Source organism: Hyperoodon ampullatus, assembly GCF_949752795.1.
Source record: "Hyperoodon ampullatus genome assembly, chromosome: 9".
In the NCBI taxonomy this organism is placed as follows: Eukaryota; Metazoa; Chordata; class Mammalia; order Artiodactyla; family Ziphiidae; genus Hyperoodon; species Hyperoodon ampullatus.
The window spans coordinates 41279933-41298142 of record NC_136922.1 but is presented as its reverse complement, the minus strand read 5'-3'; the positions used below and the strand labels follow the sequence as shown (position 1 = coordinate 41298142).

General features: G+C 34.9%; 1 protein-coding gene across 6 annotated transcripts in view; it reads right to left on the bottom strand.

The window, feature by feature from the left end:
* DGKB (diacylglycerol kinase beta) overlaps positions 1 to 18210 on the bottom strand; it is a gene marked incomplete at both ends in the record, with an annotated part of 651556 nt that overhangs the window by 394216 nt on the left and 239130 nt on the right. The gene's annotated exons all lie outside the window — the stretch shown is intronic.

Sequence of the window (18210 nt, the reverse complement as noted above, 5' to 3'; positions counted from 1 at the left end):
AAGACCTGATTCTGATAATCACTGGACATATCCCTCAATATTCTTGTTCTTCTAATGGGTTACAGTAAAAATAAACTCCCCTGCCCCCTTGTAGTTAACCTGTGGCTGCACACTTCCTTTAGTAATAAAATGTAAAACTCTTCCGTGCCAGCTTTGGGTAAAAGCCTTTAAAATCCAATACTGAATTTACCATTTCCCCTGTCATAGTGAAAGGAGATGTTCCGGAAGGGGAAGACTCTATCAGCCTGAGTCCCCTGAATTAGCAGACCCATAATACAGTGCCTTCTGGACCATGAGGGATATATAACACATTAGCAAGAAACAAACCTTTGATTTTTTTTTTTAAGCTCCTAGATTTTGAGGGTTTGTTTGCTCAGCATAACCTAGTCTATCTTGGCAAATACACATATTACTTTTATTTAACTTGTTACTCTGCTTTTACCTAGTAACTGCACCTGTAAAAAAATTAAAGTCAAAAATAACAACTCAATTTTTTCATAGTTTTTCAAATCTTCTCAGCTATATTGCAATGTTCTTTAGAGGAAATACCACTTATTATGGTACTTAAGTAATATTCTTACCAACTAGGACAATTACTTGCATGTATATAGAAACCAAGGATTTGAATTAATTTTTACTTGAATTACTCTTTCAGTTTCCTTCTTAAGTGACTTCCCAAGTTCTTAATGACTTCTGGTGAGCATATATCTGGCTTTGCCTATCAAATATCCCTTCCCTCTTTTTCAGAATAAAATCTCTCTCTATAACAGACAACTTATTACTTGTGACTCAAGTAGAAATAAACTCATCACCATCAGGACTGCCCTTCTTTGGTGCAATAGTACCTCAGGACACAGTGATTCCTTTAGGAATGAGTCTATGCAGGGCTGGGCTTCAGGGGCATAGGACTTGTGTAATCAGGAGCCTCACCATCAGGACGGCCTTGCAATAGGTTCTACTGCTTCATTCTTGAAACTCTTAACTTTTGAACAAGTTAAGCTCTTTCTTTTCATTTCACACTGGGCCTTACAAATTATGTAGCCCATCTTCAGTGTATGTCCAAAACTTTTTCAATCAAATACTTCCCTAGGGTTTGCTGCTGGAACTATGAGGTAAGACTGCATCTTTCTACTATAGATGTAGAATTTCAGGAAGTGATTTCTTCCACTAGATGGGACGAGTCTGAAGTAAGCAGACCCGAAAACAGAGAAACAGAATCCAGACAATACTGTTTGGACCCAAGCTAGAGAATAAATCAAAGATCAACTGAGCCAAGGGACAGAATAAGTAATATGGTATTGATGACTGCGTTGAGCCTCCAAACCCAGCTTGAAGTCTGAAACACTCCTGGATCAGTTATGTGAGTCAACGTGTTCCCATTTTAGCTTAAACTAGCATGACTGGGGTTTTGGCCATGTGAATCCCAAGCAGTCCTTAGAAAACATGTTTTATTTCTGTGTTGAGTCTCATTTGTTTCCCTAATTTGCTAAAATGTTCTTGGAAAAGCACTATACTTTGCATAAAGTAAGCTCTTTCCTGGTTAATTGATATCCATAATAATCACTGAATGCCTGAACTTGTTATAGATTCAGGGCTCAATATGGAATGATACATATGGAATAAAAATCTGGTTATGGGTTTGAAAAGTCAGTAATTCCTTACTTTGTTTCTTTGAATTTTTCTTACACATACTCAGCGCAGACTGAATGCCATACCTCTGCTTTAATGTTTATTGTATATATCTCCACATTCTCAAATAATCCAAAATAGACCTGATGCATGGAGTGCAAGGGAGAACTAACCTAATCACAAGAAATCAGGCTTTATCTTGAATTTATTCATTTCTGTACATACAATATAAAGAATAGACATCTACTCCTGCCTTTCAAACAGAAACAGTAAATGGAATAGAATGCAAATGTATGAAATTATATTATGATAATATGACTAAAGTATTAAGATGGATTGTTAATCATTACTTAGCAAATTACCACTTTCGTATGGAGAAAATAATACCTTACATATATAATGAATAACATTACACTTGGACTAATATGGTTGTAAGTTAATTATAGACTACACAGCTGATTTAGTTTCATTTACCTAAGGAGCTGTTCTGACCCTGCTGCAGATTAATTACATCTTCAAGAATACACTCTCATTTATCATTGTCACTTGCAGCATTATAGCTCTTAGCAAGTGTGTAGGGCTTTTTTTTTAATATTAAAAAAAAATTCCTTAGCTATGATACATTTTGCAAGTTTAGTCATTAAAAGCACATGACAGCTAAAACCAGGTGAGATTAAATTAGTTATGGAACATTAGGAAAGTCCATGTCCCAGAAATTAAATGACTGTAAAAAAATAAATAAAATAAAAATTCTGTTAAAAATCATTCAAGTCAGACAAAGGCCTCTCCTACGTTTATAGCTTTTTTGAGAAGATCCCATGCTTTGAAATATACGTACAGAAAATGTACAGCACATTATGAATTCCTTTCTGCACATTAAGCAGCTTTTCAATATTCCTATTTTCTAAAATTGTTAGAAATAGTCAAAAGAATAACATGCTAACCTTTATACACATATAGAAAGTTTTGTTTAAATTATGATGGAAATTTTATAATGCCTGCTTTTCTCTAACAATGAGAATGTTCTTAATTAAATACGAGCGAGAAGAGGAACCAAAGAGATCTGTCTGTAGCCTGGAAGAGAGTGGAACATTTATTCATTCACAGCAAATGATCACTTAATTATCTATTGGGAAATGCTGTATGCTAATGTATGTGCAAAGAGTAGGCACACTTGAATAACTTACATTCCTGATCTCAAGGTGCTCAGATTCTAGGGAAAGAAAGACAAACAGATGACTATAAAAACATGAAAATGTGATTAATGTTAAATAAAGATCTGTGAAGAGTAACATGAGGTACCAAAAAAGAGTGGCAAACTCACTTTGATAGCTCAGGAAAGACTTTTTAAGGGAAAAATAGCCTGAGTTGATTATTCACAAATGGACAGCTGCTGACCTTATAATTTGCTAACTAGAAAAGGGTGGATATATTTGTGAGAAGTTACTGGTCGGGGCTGGGGGAAGGATGAAGGGGATCGGTTTCACCCAGACAGACTTGATGACACGAGTAAAACTACAGATCACGAAGAAGCATTTTAGAAACTACTGGCAGTTTCCGAAATGGAGATGAGGCTGAAGATGTGTCAGGGCCAGAACATGATACGCAGCTTGGAATTCATCTGTATGAAACAGTGCGCCAGTAGAGGCATGGCTGCTAAGCAGAGCATGGACCTGAAGAATTAGGACTGGAGGCACAGAAGAACCACAAGGAAGCACTCCAACAGTGAAAATTAGAGGTGATAAGGGTTTGAGCTCCTTCGGGACTAAAAGAAAAAAAGAAAAAATACTTAGAGAATATTCAGATACAGAATCATCAGAAGTCCTCCATTAGGTTTGGAGATTTGTGAAGCTCCAAGATGAGATCTATGTGAGTGGTACAGAGAATGCTGGCCTATTTTCCAATGATGTTTGAAATCATGGGGAGGAATGAAATAACCCAGGCAGATATGGAGAGGAAACAGCAGAACTGAAAAGCAGTCCTGGTAATCTTTCACAGTTAAAGGGCAGATGAAGTCAGAAAAGCACATGAAGGTGACACATATTCAGCAAGGCGGTCAGAAAAGAATTATAAGTTTCGAGAGGGTATGGGGTTGAGGAAGCCAAAGGAAGTGAGAAAAGAAATTCAAGAAATAGAAAGTGATTCAAGGTTAAATGAAGCAAAATATTGAGAAAGGTAGTGTTACTGAACTGGTAAATATGAAGGTCAAAGGTAACAACAGACGGAGAAGTTTCAGGAACGTTAGTATGTGAGACACTAAGTAGCAAGATACAAAGCCAGCTTGCATTGGTTTGGCAAATGCAAGATGAAGTGGGGACAACTAAAATTAATTGTTTTCGACTCAGAAATTATCTAGGAATAAATGTTCCCTTTTTTAAATGTAATGTGGGTTTTGCACTTTCTTCTTTCCCCAAATATTTTATATTTTAATTAAATATTTTAAATTAAACACTGCATTGTATCATCTTCAAAGATTAAAAATTTGTGTCAATAATCAAAACCCACTATAAACTTTCTTGAGTGATAAAGAAAGTACAGGAAAAGTAACTCAAAAGTATTTAAGTCTGCACATTAAAAAAAAAAAGAAAAAAAAAAACAACACCCCAGAATACCTGGTGGGGAAAAAAAAAGACAATTGGAAAATACAGCAATCAGTTGCTTAATGAAAGAGCAATGCTTGAAAATTTATTAATAAAACATGAACAATTTTGTTTCAGCTTCAGATTCAAATTTCTCCTTTGGGGTTTTTGGTCTTGAGGGTAAAATCAAATTTTAGTATTATCGGTTTTTATATGATGGATCTGTTTTGAAAAAATTCTCAATATTTTGCTTGATCCTTAACGAATAACTTATCATTCAGTAAAGAGTAAGTTAATTATTTTTTAAATAATTTACTGAAGAGTTTAATGTGGCCTAGCCAATAAAAGAGAAACACTATGTAATCTTAAGGAAATGATTAGAACTGAATTTACATTAAAATTTTGTAGGTAAAATAAACTGCCGTGAGGTAAAATTATCATGTATTTGAGATTAGTAATCTTTTGGTGATTGACAATTTATTCAAATACTGTGAATCTTTCTTAAGATAAATAACCTATTTCAGAAACAAATGTCCTATGAAACAGAATCTTCCAATAAAAGTATGAAGTAGACTATCCAGGAAAAACATATTATCCAATACAGCATTAATGTCATTATAAATTTCTTCTTGTCATAAAATGGGAAAAATACATTTGAAAACAATGTCTTTCTATAATGAGAATTATAGGCTTTACTTGATTAATGTTTTCAATTTCTCAAATGTATAATCCAAGTTCCTCACTTAGGAAAACACATAAATTATTGTTGGCTTAATAACAGAATTATCTTTAGACCAACAGAATTTGGCCAAAACAAATTTAAAGTTAAGTAATAAAAGGGTGGTAGCTTAAAAATTATATGTTTATAATAAAAACATAGATGAAATGGATATAGAAAAGGAAATGAGATTTAAAAAAATAGATTTGATCATGTTCAGAGTCTAATTTTATTGATTTCAGGACCAGACCAAAAACTCTATGTTCTTAACCAGTTTGTGATCATAACTAAATTTATATGGTTAAGATACTTCCTTTGTATCTTCAGTAAAGGCACAGGGAAATAAGTAATGTAAGAAAGGGCTAATAACTAAAGGAATTCTGATTGCTAACTATTTCACTAACTTGAAATTTATAGTTATGAGAATTCAGTAGTCACATTTTTCCTACACTGGAGGAGTAAGAGGCTTTTAGTGACTGACTAAGGCTGAAGGATATTAAATCATAACTATGCAAATATCTATTTGATAGGACATTTGGGTGGTAATATAAATGGTGCACTAGAAGTCCACTAGTCTTTGTCAGATTTCTTCCAGACTCAGAGAGTAATTCCACAGAGAGCACAGACCCATTTCCAATTTCAGAAGTACTAATATGGAAAAGGTTTTAAATTTCATGTTGGCTTTCACTTTTTACACAGCGTGCGATACTAACTTGTTTCTGGATATGTTCTACAAAAAATGGAGGACCTTTCCAGAAGCCTTTGAAATTCTTATTGCCTTGCTTGTTTCTGCTCACAGTGCTGACGTGTGTTGAAGAGTATCCAAATTGGAACTTACTGGGATGATTAACAGCTGCTACAAAATCAATACTCTATGTAGGGAAAACAGAATTGGGCTAAGACAATCTTACATGAGCACTATTCTGTGGCTGAATATCTATCGATGTCAGCAAGCCAGATATAATTTATGTTAGTAGAAGCATTTCCATGGATATAATCCATGGGCTTTTCAGAGTCTGCCTCAGAGACCTAGGGGGTGGGGATTCATAGGTTTTAATTATGCATAATTATGCATATTCTCAGTTGCAAAGATGATCACTGATATACTTAGTGAGAAATAGGTTTACTTAAATCTTTTATTATTTTCACACTTACTATGGTTGAAATACTATGTCACACGATTGTTACTGCAGTCTAACTCAAAATGAGTCTTAAAATTTTTTCTCCACAAATTAAACTGAAAGGTAATACAGATGTTTGTGTATTTGGTTTATTATACACTGATGCTCCAATTAACAGTAAGGTAATGGCTGACATACATCCTAAAAATCCTTTATATCTATTTTTCTAGGGCTAAATATTCTTTATAATAATTATGCTCTTTATAATAACTTAATATCATAAATTTAAAATAACAAGATAAATACGCTGACAGTTTAAAGGGACAAAAATTAATTCCCTGAAACGTTACTTATTTGTATCTCTTGTAGCCACATTTAAGGGAAGATGCATGTGTGTAATGTTTTACATCCAATATGCTGGAATTCACACTTTTTTCTGGCATGATGTTCATCTTTGTATCCACTGTAACGCTTATCCAGGAATTACAGCAGGCACTGAATAAGTATTTGTGGAATAATCTAATAAATGAACTCTTTTGTGACTAAAATACTAATCAGAACTAGAGTACTAAATGACCAACGATGACTCAATATTTTAGAATTTTTTATACTAATGTAAGTACAGTATACACCATCAGAAGTTAAGAAATATTTATTCAACAACGCCATTTATAAATCCTGGTAAATGGCCCACAAGAGGAATAGTCTGCTGTTCTGTTAAACTGGATCCTCCACTAGGAGTACCTTTGTGTACTAACACCCTTCCTTCCCTGACATTACACATTCATACTCCCCTTATTGCAATATGGCATGCGTTGCTTGGCTGGATGATTACTCACAGGACAGGAAAAAGTTAATGGTTAAAGGGACTTAAAATGATCCTTTGTGTATGTGAGGCAGCTATTATTAATTTGAACTATATTCTTTGCATTTTAAATATATAATCTCTCTTGCTTTCTGTACTGGTGAGAAAAGTGAATGTTTTTCAACAGGGAACTTCCATGGAGCCTGGGTTCTACAGTTCCCAGATGTTCAAGTTTCCCATCAGTATCTTTTCCAGAAGTTGACTCTCCAGCTCAAAGCCACAAGGACAATAACATGAGAAGTCAGGGTCAGTGTGGTTATGGACTGGGAAAGTCACAGTTATCAACAAAACCAGAAAGGTGAAAAATAAAATTAATGAGCCAGTGGTCTTAAGGCTAACAATGAGGGCCTTGATACCTCTGGGATGCATAAGGCCAAATCGGCAAAGGGGAGATGGCCGAAGAGAAAGTGGAGCTGTTGCAAATGGAGAAAACACTAATTTGAGAAGATACGTGCACCTCCAATTTCATTCGTGCATTGTTTACAATAACCAAGATATCGAAACAGGTAACCTAAGTTGAACTGATGGATGAATGGATAAGGGAGATGTGGTATTCATGCACAATGGAATATTAGCCATAAAAAGAATGAAATCTTGTCAATTGTGACAACATGGATGGACCTTGAGAACACTATACTAAGTGAGAATAAGTGAGAGAAAGACAAATACTGTATGATCTCACTAGTATGTGGAATCTAAAAAAATAATACAAACAAAACCAAGCTCATAGATACAGAAAACAGACTGGTAGATGCCAGGAGAGGGGATGCAAAATGGGTGAAGGGGGTCAGAAGGTATAAACTGCCAGCTATAAAATAATTGTCATGGGAGTGTAATGTACAGCATGGTGGTTACAGTCAGTAACACCACACTGCATATTTCAAAGGGACTAAGTAAGAAAGTAGGTCTTAAAAGTTCTCATCACAAGACAAAAAAGAAAAAAAACTGTGTAACTGTGTATGGTAATGGATGTTAACTAGAGTTACTGTCATGTTCATTTTGCAGTGCATACAAATATTGAATCACGTTGTACACCTGAAACAAACATAATGCTATATGTCAATTATACCTCAATAAAAAAAGAAAGAAAAGAAGAGGAAGCGAATGCAACAACACTTGAAACAGAAGCATTTGTTATGGTCTGGTACAGGCAGCCCAGTACAGATGAATTCACTGTGAAAAGCGCACCAAATAGTATCATACAAAACAGAAAATATTTTCCACTCAGCAGTGAAATAAAGACCATGCACACTCTTAGTCACTTTCTATCATAGTACCTTGCATCTTTCCTTCATAACACTTACTACTACTTCAAATTTGTTTGTCTCACCCTCCATGAAAATTCAGATTGAATAATAACTGAAGTTATGTCTGCTCTATTCTCCAATACTGATTTTCACTATAGTACCCAATGTTTAAAGAATGTCCAACACACAGTGAACATAAAGAAATTAAAGGAAAAGATGAGAATGTATGAAACAAGAATCAACAGAATGGCAAGTATAATTTAGTAAAGTCTATCCACTTAAAATAAGCAAATAAAACCACATCAAATCTCAAATCATTATTAAAACAATTTTTATAAGAGGCAGGGATATAGAACAGGTCAGAGTGAATATTTGAAGGAGAATTTAAGCATCATGGTAGCAGGTTTAGAGACTTAGATACATTTGAATAATCCTGTGAAATTTTAAAGATTGCCCATGGTCTTACAATATTTTGAATCATATTAAGAAGAGAAAGTATCATTTCCCTTTCCAAATCCCTATATAAGAATGTTAATATTGTTAACATTTTGGCATATATGTTTGCTGACTCTTTTTTATGTCCTTAGAGACAAAGCTACATAAAAAACCGTTCATATTTTATCACTATCATCATTCTTAACATTTATTGAGCATCAGCACTAGATACTGTTGTAAGAGTTTTAAGAGTCCCTAACTCAGCCCGCAATACTTCCTTAAGATAGCTATTATCCTCATTCTCTAAGGAATAGGAGAAAGAGTGCTTAATTACGGACAATTTGCTTTTGTGATTTACCATTATAATTTTGAGATCCTTTTCCTGTTCAAAATGATAAACTTTTAGGTTGTTCCCAATTGTATGTCACTAAATATAATTGGTACAGTTTAGGTTTTTGTATTATTTACTTCTGCAGAATGGATTCTTAGAAATGGGACTGATGGCTCAAAGGGTATTCACATTTTAACAGATACGATCAAATTACTCTCCAAAAGATTAAATTTATAGACCCACCACACAATTATGAATGTGCCTATTTTTGTATACACTCATTGACATTAGATACTACCACTCTTTGTAATTTTCAATAATCTGAAACGAGATAACCCATTGTATAATTTTTCATTTCCTTATAAATTAATAACAGGAATCTTTTTATCTGGCTATTCATTGTAATTTTCATAGTCTTAGTCTACTTTTCTATTAGATGTTTTTCATTAAGAATTCCATATTTTAGTTTATTAACAGCATGTTTATTACTTGTGTTGGAAATATTTTCTTTGACTTTTGTTAATGAGTTTTAATATACTTTTTTAAATGAAAGATTATGAAAAGTAATTTTAATTTTCTTTTCTTTTATGGGTTTTAAGTTTCTGGTTTGCCTCACACAGGTTTCTCCTACCTTAAGCAATGTACTTTGATATTTTCTTCTAATATCTTATAAATGTATTACTTATAAGATATTATTATATTAACATTATCTTATACTATATATTAATTTATAAGATATAATTTGCATTTTTAATCTAGTGGATGTATATTTCACATGGATATGAATGCAAACATAAGTTTATTTTCATTCAAAAGAGTAACCAATTCTGCCACCTAATTTACTGTGCATTTCATTTTTATCCAATGATCTGAAATTTCAACATATTACAAATACTAAATTCTCTGCATATCTTTGTCATCTTTTTGGTCTAATCTTACATTCTTGTCTATTCATCTATTTTTGTACTATCATATTTTAGTTACATTAATTTGATAGTATTCTGCACATGGCAAGGAAACTGACCACTAAAGGATATTAATTATCTCAAAAATATAAAGGCATTTTTGTATAATTGTACATTATCATTTATCAAAACAACTACCAGTAATCCTACGAAAGTTCTCAGTAGCAATAGACTAAATTTATAAATTAATTCGAGGAGTCTTGATTTCTTCCCATATAGGAACATGAGATGACTTATTCAGGTTTTATTTTATAACTTTGTATTAGTTTTCTCCCTATAAGCTCGGTGTCTTTCTTACTAGATGTAAACCTTGATACGTCATAGTTTTCTGGTATCATTAACTAAATTTATATTAACAGGTAATTTTATAAAGGAAGGCTTCACAGTCATTTTTCTGTATATTTATCTAGTATTTGGCACCTTAAGTTGATTTACTAGTTTCATGTTTAGTTGATGCATATTTACTATATACGTCATCGTATCATCTTCAAATAACAGTAAGCCTGTCTCTTGTCAATATTTATGACATTTAAATTTTTATTATTATTAGCTCACTTTTCTAAAAGTGATAACTAGAGTGGTGATAGAAAAATCCCTGTATTCTTCCTGATTTTATTTGGGATGCCTCTAGTATGCATTACTATAATATTAACTATTAATTTGCAGGAAATGTTTTACACATTTTCAGTAGTTTTTAATTATAAAAAATAGCAAACCTATTCTTTATTTAAATAATTATACTAACATTGACACATTTTGACTTTGTAGAAATAAACCCTACAGTCAATAGGTTTTAGCCCTTAAATAGAATACCTGAATTTATTTGCTAATTTTGATGTTTGCAACTGTTGTATTTATATACACATATGTATGCTCTTTTTGGGGGTTGTGTCTGAGGTATTGATACTGAGGTTTGCCAGCTGTGTAAAAAGAATGGGAAAGCATTCCATCTTAATCTATATTCTGGAACAATTTTTAAAATATAAGAAGTATTTGTTCTATGAAAAATCATTTGAAATGACAGCAGTTTTAATAGTTCTTTTACTACATTTTTACCTCTTCCTCTTTGGCTATGTGCTTAGAGAAATGGTTCTTAAAGTATGACCACGGATAGGAAATACTGGGATCACCTGGGAGCTTGTTAGAACTACAAATTCTTGGACCCCAATTCAGACCTACTGAAAGCCCGGGTTTGAGGATCATCAGTCTGCAGTTTAACAAGCCCTTCAGGTGATTCTGATACATGCTTAAGTTTGAGAACTACTGCCTTAGATTTCCTACCCCTTCCTCTTCAGCATATTTCAGCTTTCTTCATTTGGATAGACAATACTCAAATTTCTTCCACATGATAAAGTTTACTAGCACAGATGCACAGGATATACTCATAATTATTTAAACTTTTTCCATAGCTGTGGTTATATTTTCAAATTTATTACGCTCTGTTTTTGTTTTAAAAACAAAATTCTTGGAGAGACGTCAGCAAGATGGCGGAAGAGGCGTTTTCAGCATCACGCCCCCCCACCCCCTCCTAAACGAACATAGATTTTGACAACCACTAAGGAATAGATAGTAATACCTTTGTTGGGAGTCAGGGAGTCCAGCGGAGAAATTCCAGCACACCACTTGAGCAAAAAATCCGAAATCAGACCCACTGAAGGGGGTAAGAACACTTTTCCCTTTACCTGCACGGCCTCTCCCCCAGAGTGGCATAGCTCAGTGCCAAGAGAGGCTCCACTAAGCCTGAGATTTCCCCCGGGGTGGGGGTGGGGGAGTGGGAGCGTTGGGAGTGAGTGTTCAGCTTCTCACGCCTCCAGGACGCTGCCCCAAAGGCCACTTCTTTCTTGCCTCACCGGGAATAGCGAGGGTCTCACCACAGCTGAGGTGTTGAGAGAGGCTGGGAGCAGGCAGGCGAGAGGAGGACTCAGAGCCACAAGGGCCTGGACCTCAACAAGAGGCGCTGGAGCCTAAAGAGCCTACAGACCAACGCACGGACTCCCTCAGGAGGCTGGCGCACAAGCTACCCTGGAAGCCTCAACTGACGATTTCAGCCCACCTGGCGTCTACAACGCTTTGCGTGCCTCAGCCCTCCCCGCCTCCTGGCTGACGCGCCATGCGTGCCCTATGCGTGCGTGCCGCGTGGGAGGCGGAGCCCCTGCGGACTGCTGGTGAGCATGCGCGGACGGCTGGCTCAGCTCCGCGGGATCGTCCGAAGTTCCCCAGATCTGCGCGTTTCAGGGTTCTGCCCTAAGGAAAACACACAGAAGGCTCTCAGCACCCACCCTGGCTTTGGGGGATGGAGAGAAAGCAAACAATGTTAAGAATGCCTCCCCCCACCTTCCCAAAGAGGGAACAATAGGTGGGGAGTGGGTGCATCTATAGAAAAAGTCCGACAGAGCCTCAGAATCCTTAGCTGCTCTGACAAGGTGTTTCTATGCCCAGGCCGGTCAGTAAAGACTGGAAAAGGTGACTGCTTTGTAAAATGCATACTATGGATCTTGAAGCAGCCCTGTAACCTGGCCTCAGTCCTTCTTAGCAGTGGTCCCAGTGGTCCTGTCTCCTCAGGGACCCAGAGGGAGACATGCCCATCAATGTCCTTCCTATTGCCCACTGTGGATACTGAAGCATCCTGTAACTCAGTCCCAGCCCCTCTCAGCTACTACATCTGGCAGTGTTTCTACATTTTGAGGTTTACACTTACCAAGAGTCATTTGTGTTGTTCCCAACACTGTTTATGCCAGTTTTAGTCTTTTATTATATCATTTAATTATCTATTAAATGGAAAATATGATTACAAAAAGAAAGTATTTTATATGAAAACAAAGATGATTTGGGAAGATTTGATATAAATGCAATTCTAAAACTGCTATAGAATTATATATTCTTTGTTATAAAATTATATGTAAGAAAAATCATCATAAAAGATTTTTTAAACTATTGTAAAAATCTAGAAGGATTTTATACTGCTTCACAAGTATCTTTTGAATTTTTGTTCCACTTAAAAGAAACTAAAAATGGAAATCACAGATGGTTTATTATGGAATGTGATTTATACAAGCAAACTTTGTAGAACCCCAGTCGATGATGCACATTCAAAGAAAGGACATGAGCTGGACCTATAAGAAAAAAATTTCTCAATTCAATTATATTTATAGGTTTTAGGTTAAATGAAATATCCAAAGCTATATGTATCTTTTTTATGACACTTGTTTTCCCTTTTAATTAATGTCTAACTATTACCTCTGGTAGACGAACTCCTGCTGTACATAAATTGGACTTCATTTCCCGATTATATTCATTGAATCATTCAGTGGCCTCTCTTAAAAGACAGACACCACACCTTGGCTTCCAAGTCTTCAAGACATGGCAGCAGCCACTTCTGCTACTGCCTTTTTTGTCATTCATTCCCACCTTCTATCTTTATGTTCCAGGCACACTGACTTTATAGGCCCTTGAACACAACGGGCCTTTTCTCTCCTTGAGCTTTTCACATACAGTTATACCTGCTTGGTATGCTCTTTCCATCTCTTTGGTGCCCACCTGACTTATGTGTATTCCACATATCCTCTCTTAAGTGTATGTTCTTTATATAGGCCTTCCTTGACCATGAGACCTAAAGTTGTTGTCCCTTATTCTAGCTCATGGCAACTTTTGTTTTTTTTCACAGTATACATCATAATTTTCCAAAAAACTTGTATTTGTGCATTTGTTTGTCAATGCTTTTTCTACCATTAAACTCCAAGTTCTAATAATGAGGTGATCTCTTTTATTCACTTCTATAACTCCAGGGCCTTACCAAAAAAAAAAAAAATGTACTTAGTTTTTTTGTTTAATAAGCAAATGAATGAAGAATCAACAGTGAGGATAAAACTAATGGCATGTATGAATTTGATGGTGATGCAATGGGTGAACAATTTTCTAACTGTGATTTTTGAGATTATCTATAGTTATTAAAGTGCAAAATCAGAATGAAAGGTAGAATTTCTATAATCTATATTTCTAACATCCAGCTGTTAAGTCTCTCATGAGAATTCTCTCTCACCTCACAATAATATGTTTAGTGATTATATAGACTTTTTCTCTCTTGTTCACTGCTAACCAACCCTCAAACGGTATCTGGCACATAGAAGGTAATAAATAAATGTGCTTTTATTTAAGGATCACCACTGTAGATGAATACCTATTCTCAGATTTAATTATGATTTCAGAATTATTTCGAATTGTTCTGGCTAAAAGTGAAAGGCATTACAAAAAGAAATTAGAAGAAACTGGCTAGTTATTCACCAATTTCCCTTCTCTTCTTGGGCAGACAGAATTCCTTTCCCAGCTTCCTTACAATTAGGTGCATCTAATTGATTCAGATATGACCAATGGGTTACAAGCTGAACATCTTACAGGCCTGATCTATTAAAAAAAAAAAAACCAAACCAACAAAAAAACACAAACGCCAATACTTCACCCTCTTTTGTTGCCCAACTGTTAAAATAGAGAGGGCTCTGTGTATCAAGAAGAGGGTGGAGCCAAAAGATGGAAGGACCCTGGGTCAATGACTGACCAAGTGGACCAGAGCCTCTCCTCAAAAGTCAACCCCTGCTGTCCTAACATGTGAGGGAAGAACTAATTTTTAGTTGCTGTCAGACCACTAATATTTTGAGGTTTGCCTCACAGGTTCTCTAAAAATTTGAAGTAAGGTTTTATGTACACTGTAAATCACAGTCAGTATATAAAAGACAATCATTGAAATAATGAAAACAACACTGACAGTAGAGTCAAGTTTTGAGACCACCTTGTAACTAGGAGGTAGGAGGGTTCCTAGAGATAATTTCAAGTACAAATTATGTGCCATCTTAAGCTTTCTCATGCTGGTGATAGCAAAAAGTTGAAATGTCCCCCTTATTCTTTCAATGCTCCAGTTCCACTGTTTCTTATATATTCAGGAATATATAAGCTTGAGGTACACAATTCATTTCTTTTTGTTGTTTGCTGGAATCACTCATTGGGGCAGAGGAATATAAGTTGCTAAATAGAAGGTGGCCTGGCTGAGTGACAGCCGAAGCTTGAACTCTTTATAAAGTCTGCTGGTCTGATTGTGACCCTGAGTGTTGATCCTCCGTCTTGCCGGGACAGAGGCAAATATTTCAGGGAAGGATGCTCTCCCTCTCTTCACACCTCTCCTTCCCGTGTCAAACTCAGTGAAAGAGGCTCCAAGTTAAATGGAACAGGACCCTTCTAAAGAAATGCAATCAAAATCTACCTTGTTTAGTTCTGTTCTACCTTAAAATCATAAATGAATGCTATTACATATTCTTGAATTAGGTCCTAAACCTTGCATTTCAAATTTAGTACTTCCATATATCTAGCAATTGCCTATCTAATGTAGAGTTCTAACAAAATTTTCTCCCTCTAGAAAGGTAGTTTTTGAACACTTGTCAACGAAGCACCATTATTTCTCCAATGAGATTTTGGGCCACATCTATACTGAGTTTCGATATGTGTCTCTCTGCTTCTCCACTGAGTTCTTCCTCTATTCATTCATTGCACTATTCTATTATAATTATCCAATTCATTTGTAACATGTCTTATTTGGTAAAACATTTTTCCATTTCTTTTTATTAAAATTGACTGAGCTACTTTGTTATATATATTTTGGAAAAAGTTTTTCAAATTTGTCATAAAATCCAGCTCTAATTTTGATTACTTACAGGTTAAAGGTATACATTAATTTGCATATTACAAATTATTAAGCTATCCCATCTAAGAATAGAAAATGTCTCTATTTATTCTGATCTTTTATGTTTTTGTAGAGAGTTTTAATGTTTCTGTTTTTAGGTCTTGTATATTCTTTATTAATTTCTGGATAGTTCTAATTTTTTGGTTGCTGTTTTTGTAAATGTATAGATTATTGCTTATATAATGGAATAATATTGAATATTTAAGTTGATTTTATATTTAGTAACTTTGCTATACTTCCTTATTTAGTCCTAAAATATTTTCAGTTGGGATATTATGTTTTGTCTTTACGGGGGGGATTTTTGGTCTTTTTTCACTCTATATTATTTATTTGCAATTCTCTTTACAATATTTTTATAAAATCAATTTTGCAGTAGATTTGATTAATTACTTTCAAAAATCCAGTTTTTGGTTTCATACTCAATTTTTTTTGCTCTTGTTATTCTTTGCTGTATGTCCTGTCTTATTTCTATTACAGCTTTCCTTTTCTTCATGTGTTAGCTATTTCCCCTTTTCCAACATCTTGAGTTTTGTATTTAATATTGGTTTGTTGATATCAGGTTTTTCAACCTCAGCCCTATTGACATTTTGAGCTATGTAATTCTTTCTTGTGTGTTTGGGGGGCTATTCTATGAACTGGGAGTGTTTATCAGTATCCTTATCCTCTACCCACTAGCTTCCAGTAGGAATCCTCTCTTAGCCATGGCTATCAAATGTGTGTCCAAACACTGACAAATGTCTCCTGTGATGGAAAGGAAATAACTTCTGTTGAGGACCACTGAAAATTGATCAAAGGCATATAACAAACCGAGAACTATTTATTCAAGAAAAACTACTGAACCTAAGAGAAGAATACTGGCAATCTGTGATGTTTCAACCTTGAGCTGCTACCTTACCCTCCACCTCCATCAGTACTATAGATCTACCAGGGTGGGGCAAGTTATGAAAGCAAGCAACTTTACTGTCGGGGGAGCTAACATGACTTGGAGTGGAAGCTGGAAAAACTCCATGACCCAGAGTTATCCAAAATAATACTAATCTCAGTGGCAAAGGTAGCAGCATGCCTCAGTTTGTGAAAATAACTAAGGCAAGCAACTAACCAGCCAACTAGCCAGATATTCAAGGAGATCTTGAGAATGAGACAGCCATAATGGGCCTTGATAAGCTGTCACATATTCCTGGCTGTCTGAAAGGCTATATGCATGTGCAAGGTCGCACATATGTTCAGGAGAGTCCAAAGAGGGCCATAGTTATTTATACATCTTTGGCTAAGTGAGAGGCCTTCTACATGAGCAGAAGAGACAAAAAGGCCAGCAGATATTAAAAGCTGAATCAGATCAATAATTGCCTGCAGTTTGTATGTGTTCCCCAATAAACATACAGATTCAGTGGCAAAGGGATGAACTGTCTCAAGGTGTTTAAGCACAAACTTTGGTCAATCATGCCGACACAGGAATGATCCCTAGAAGCCAGGATTAATATAAAAGCAAGAAGAGAAAACAAAAACAAAAATACTGAGGCATCAGTATATCCATACACTACAGGGGAGAAAGACGCCTTATAATTAGTGGAGGGAAATCCCTAAGCAAACACAGGAACAAACATAACACCTATGGGAGAATGCAAATCCACAGTTGTTACAACATATTATATAAAATCTCTTGTTTCCAACAAAAAATTAGCAAACATGCAGAGGAATGGCAAAGTGTTTCACATACTTTGGAAAAAGCAAACAATGTCTCTGATGGACCCTAGATGTTGGACTTAGCAGACAAAGACTTCAAAACAGCTATTATAAATTGATCAAAAAAACTAATGTAAACTATGCTTAAATAATAAAGGAAAGTATAAGGACAATGACTATTCAAATAGAAAATATCAATTAAAGACCTAGAAATATAAAAAAGAACCAAATAGAAATTCTTGAGTCAAAAAGTACAGTAACCAAAATAAAAAATTAACTATAGGGACTCAAGACAGTGGCATTATTCATGATATCCAAAGACCAGAAGCAATCTAAATGTACATCAACCCGTGAAGAGATAAACAATATATGATATATCCACACAACAGGATACTTACTACTCAGCAATAAAAGGAATACAGTATTCATGTAGTTCATATAAGTGAACCTCAAAACATTATGTGAAGTGAAAGAAGCTAGATGCAAAAGATGATATAATGTATTATTTCTTTTATATGAACTATCCATAAAAGGCAAATCTTAGAGGTAGAAAGATTAGAGCTTTGCTTGGAGCTGGGGGAAGGACCCAGAATTGACTAGAAGTGGGCATGAGGGTTCTTGTCTTGGTGATGAAAACGCTCTAATATGGGATAGATTTATTAAATCATTAAAAGGTTTACTTAAAATGAGTGAATTAGGTTGTGTGTAAGTTATTTGCCAATAAGGCTGTTAAAATATTGTTATTCATATCAAATATAAATAGAATTTTAATGGATCAAATGCATTACATTTTTCTTGCAAATAATAATAATCATTATCATAGTATTAGTAAAGATTGTATATTTAGCCTTCATTATGCATCATTATATGAGGCTCTTTAAATGTATAATCACATTATTTACAACAATG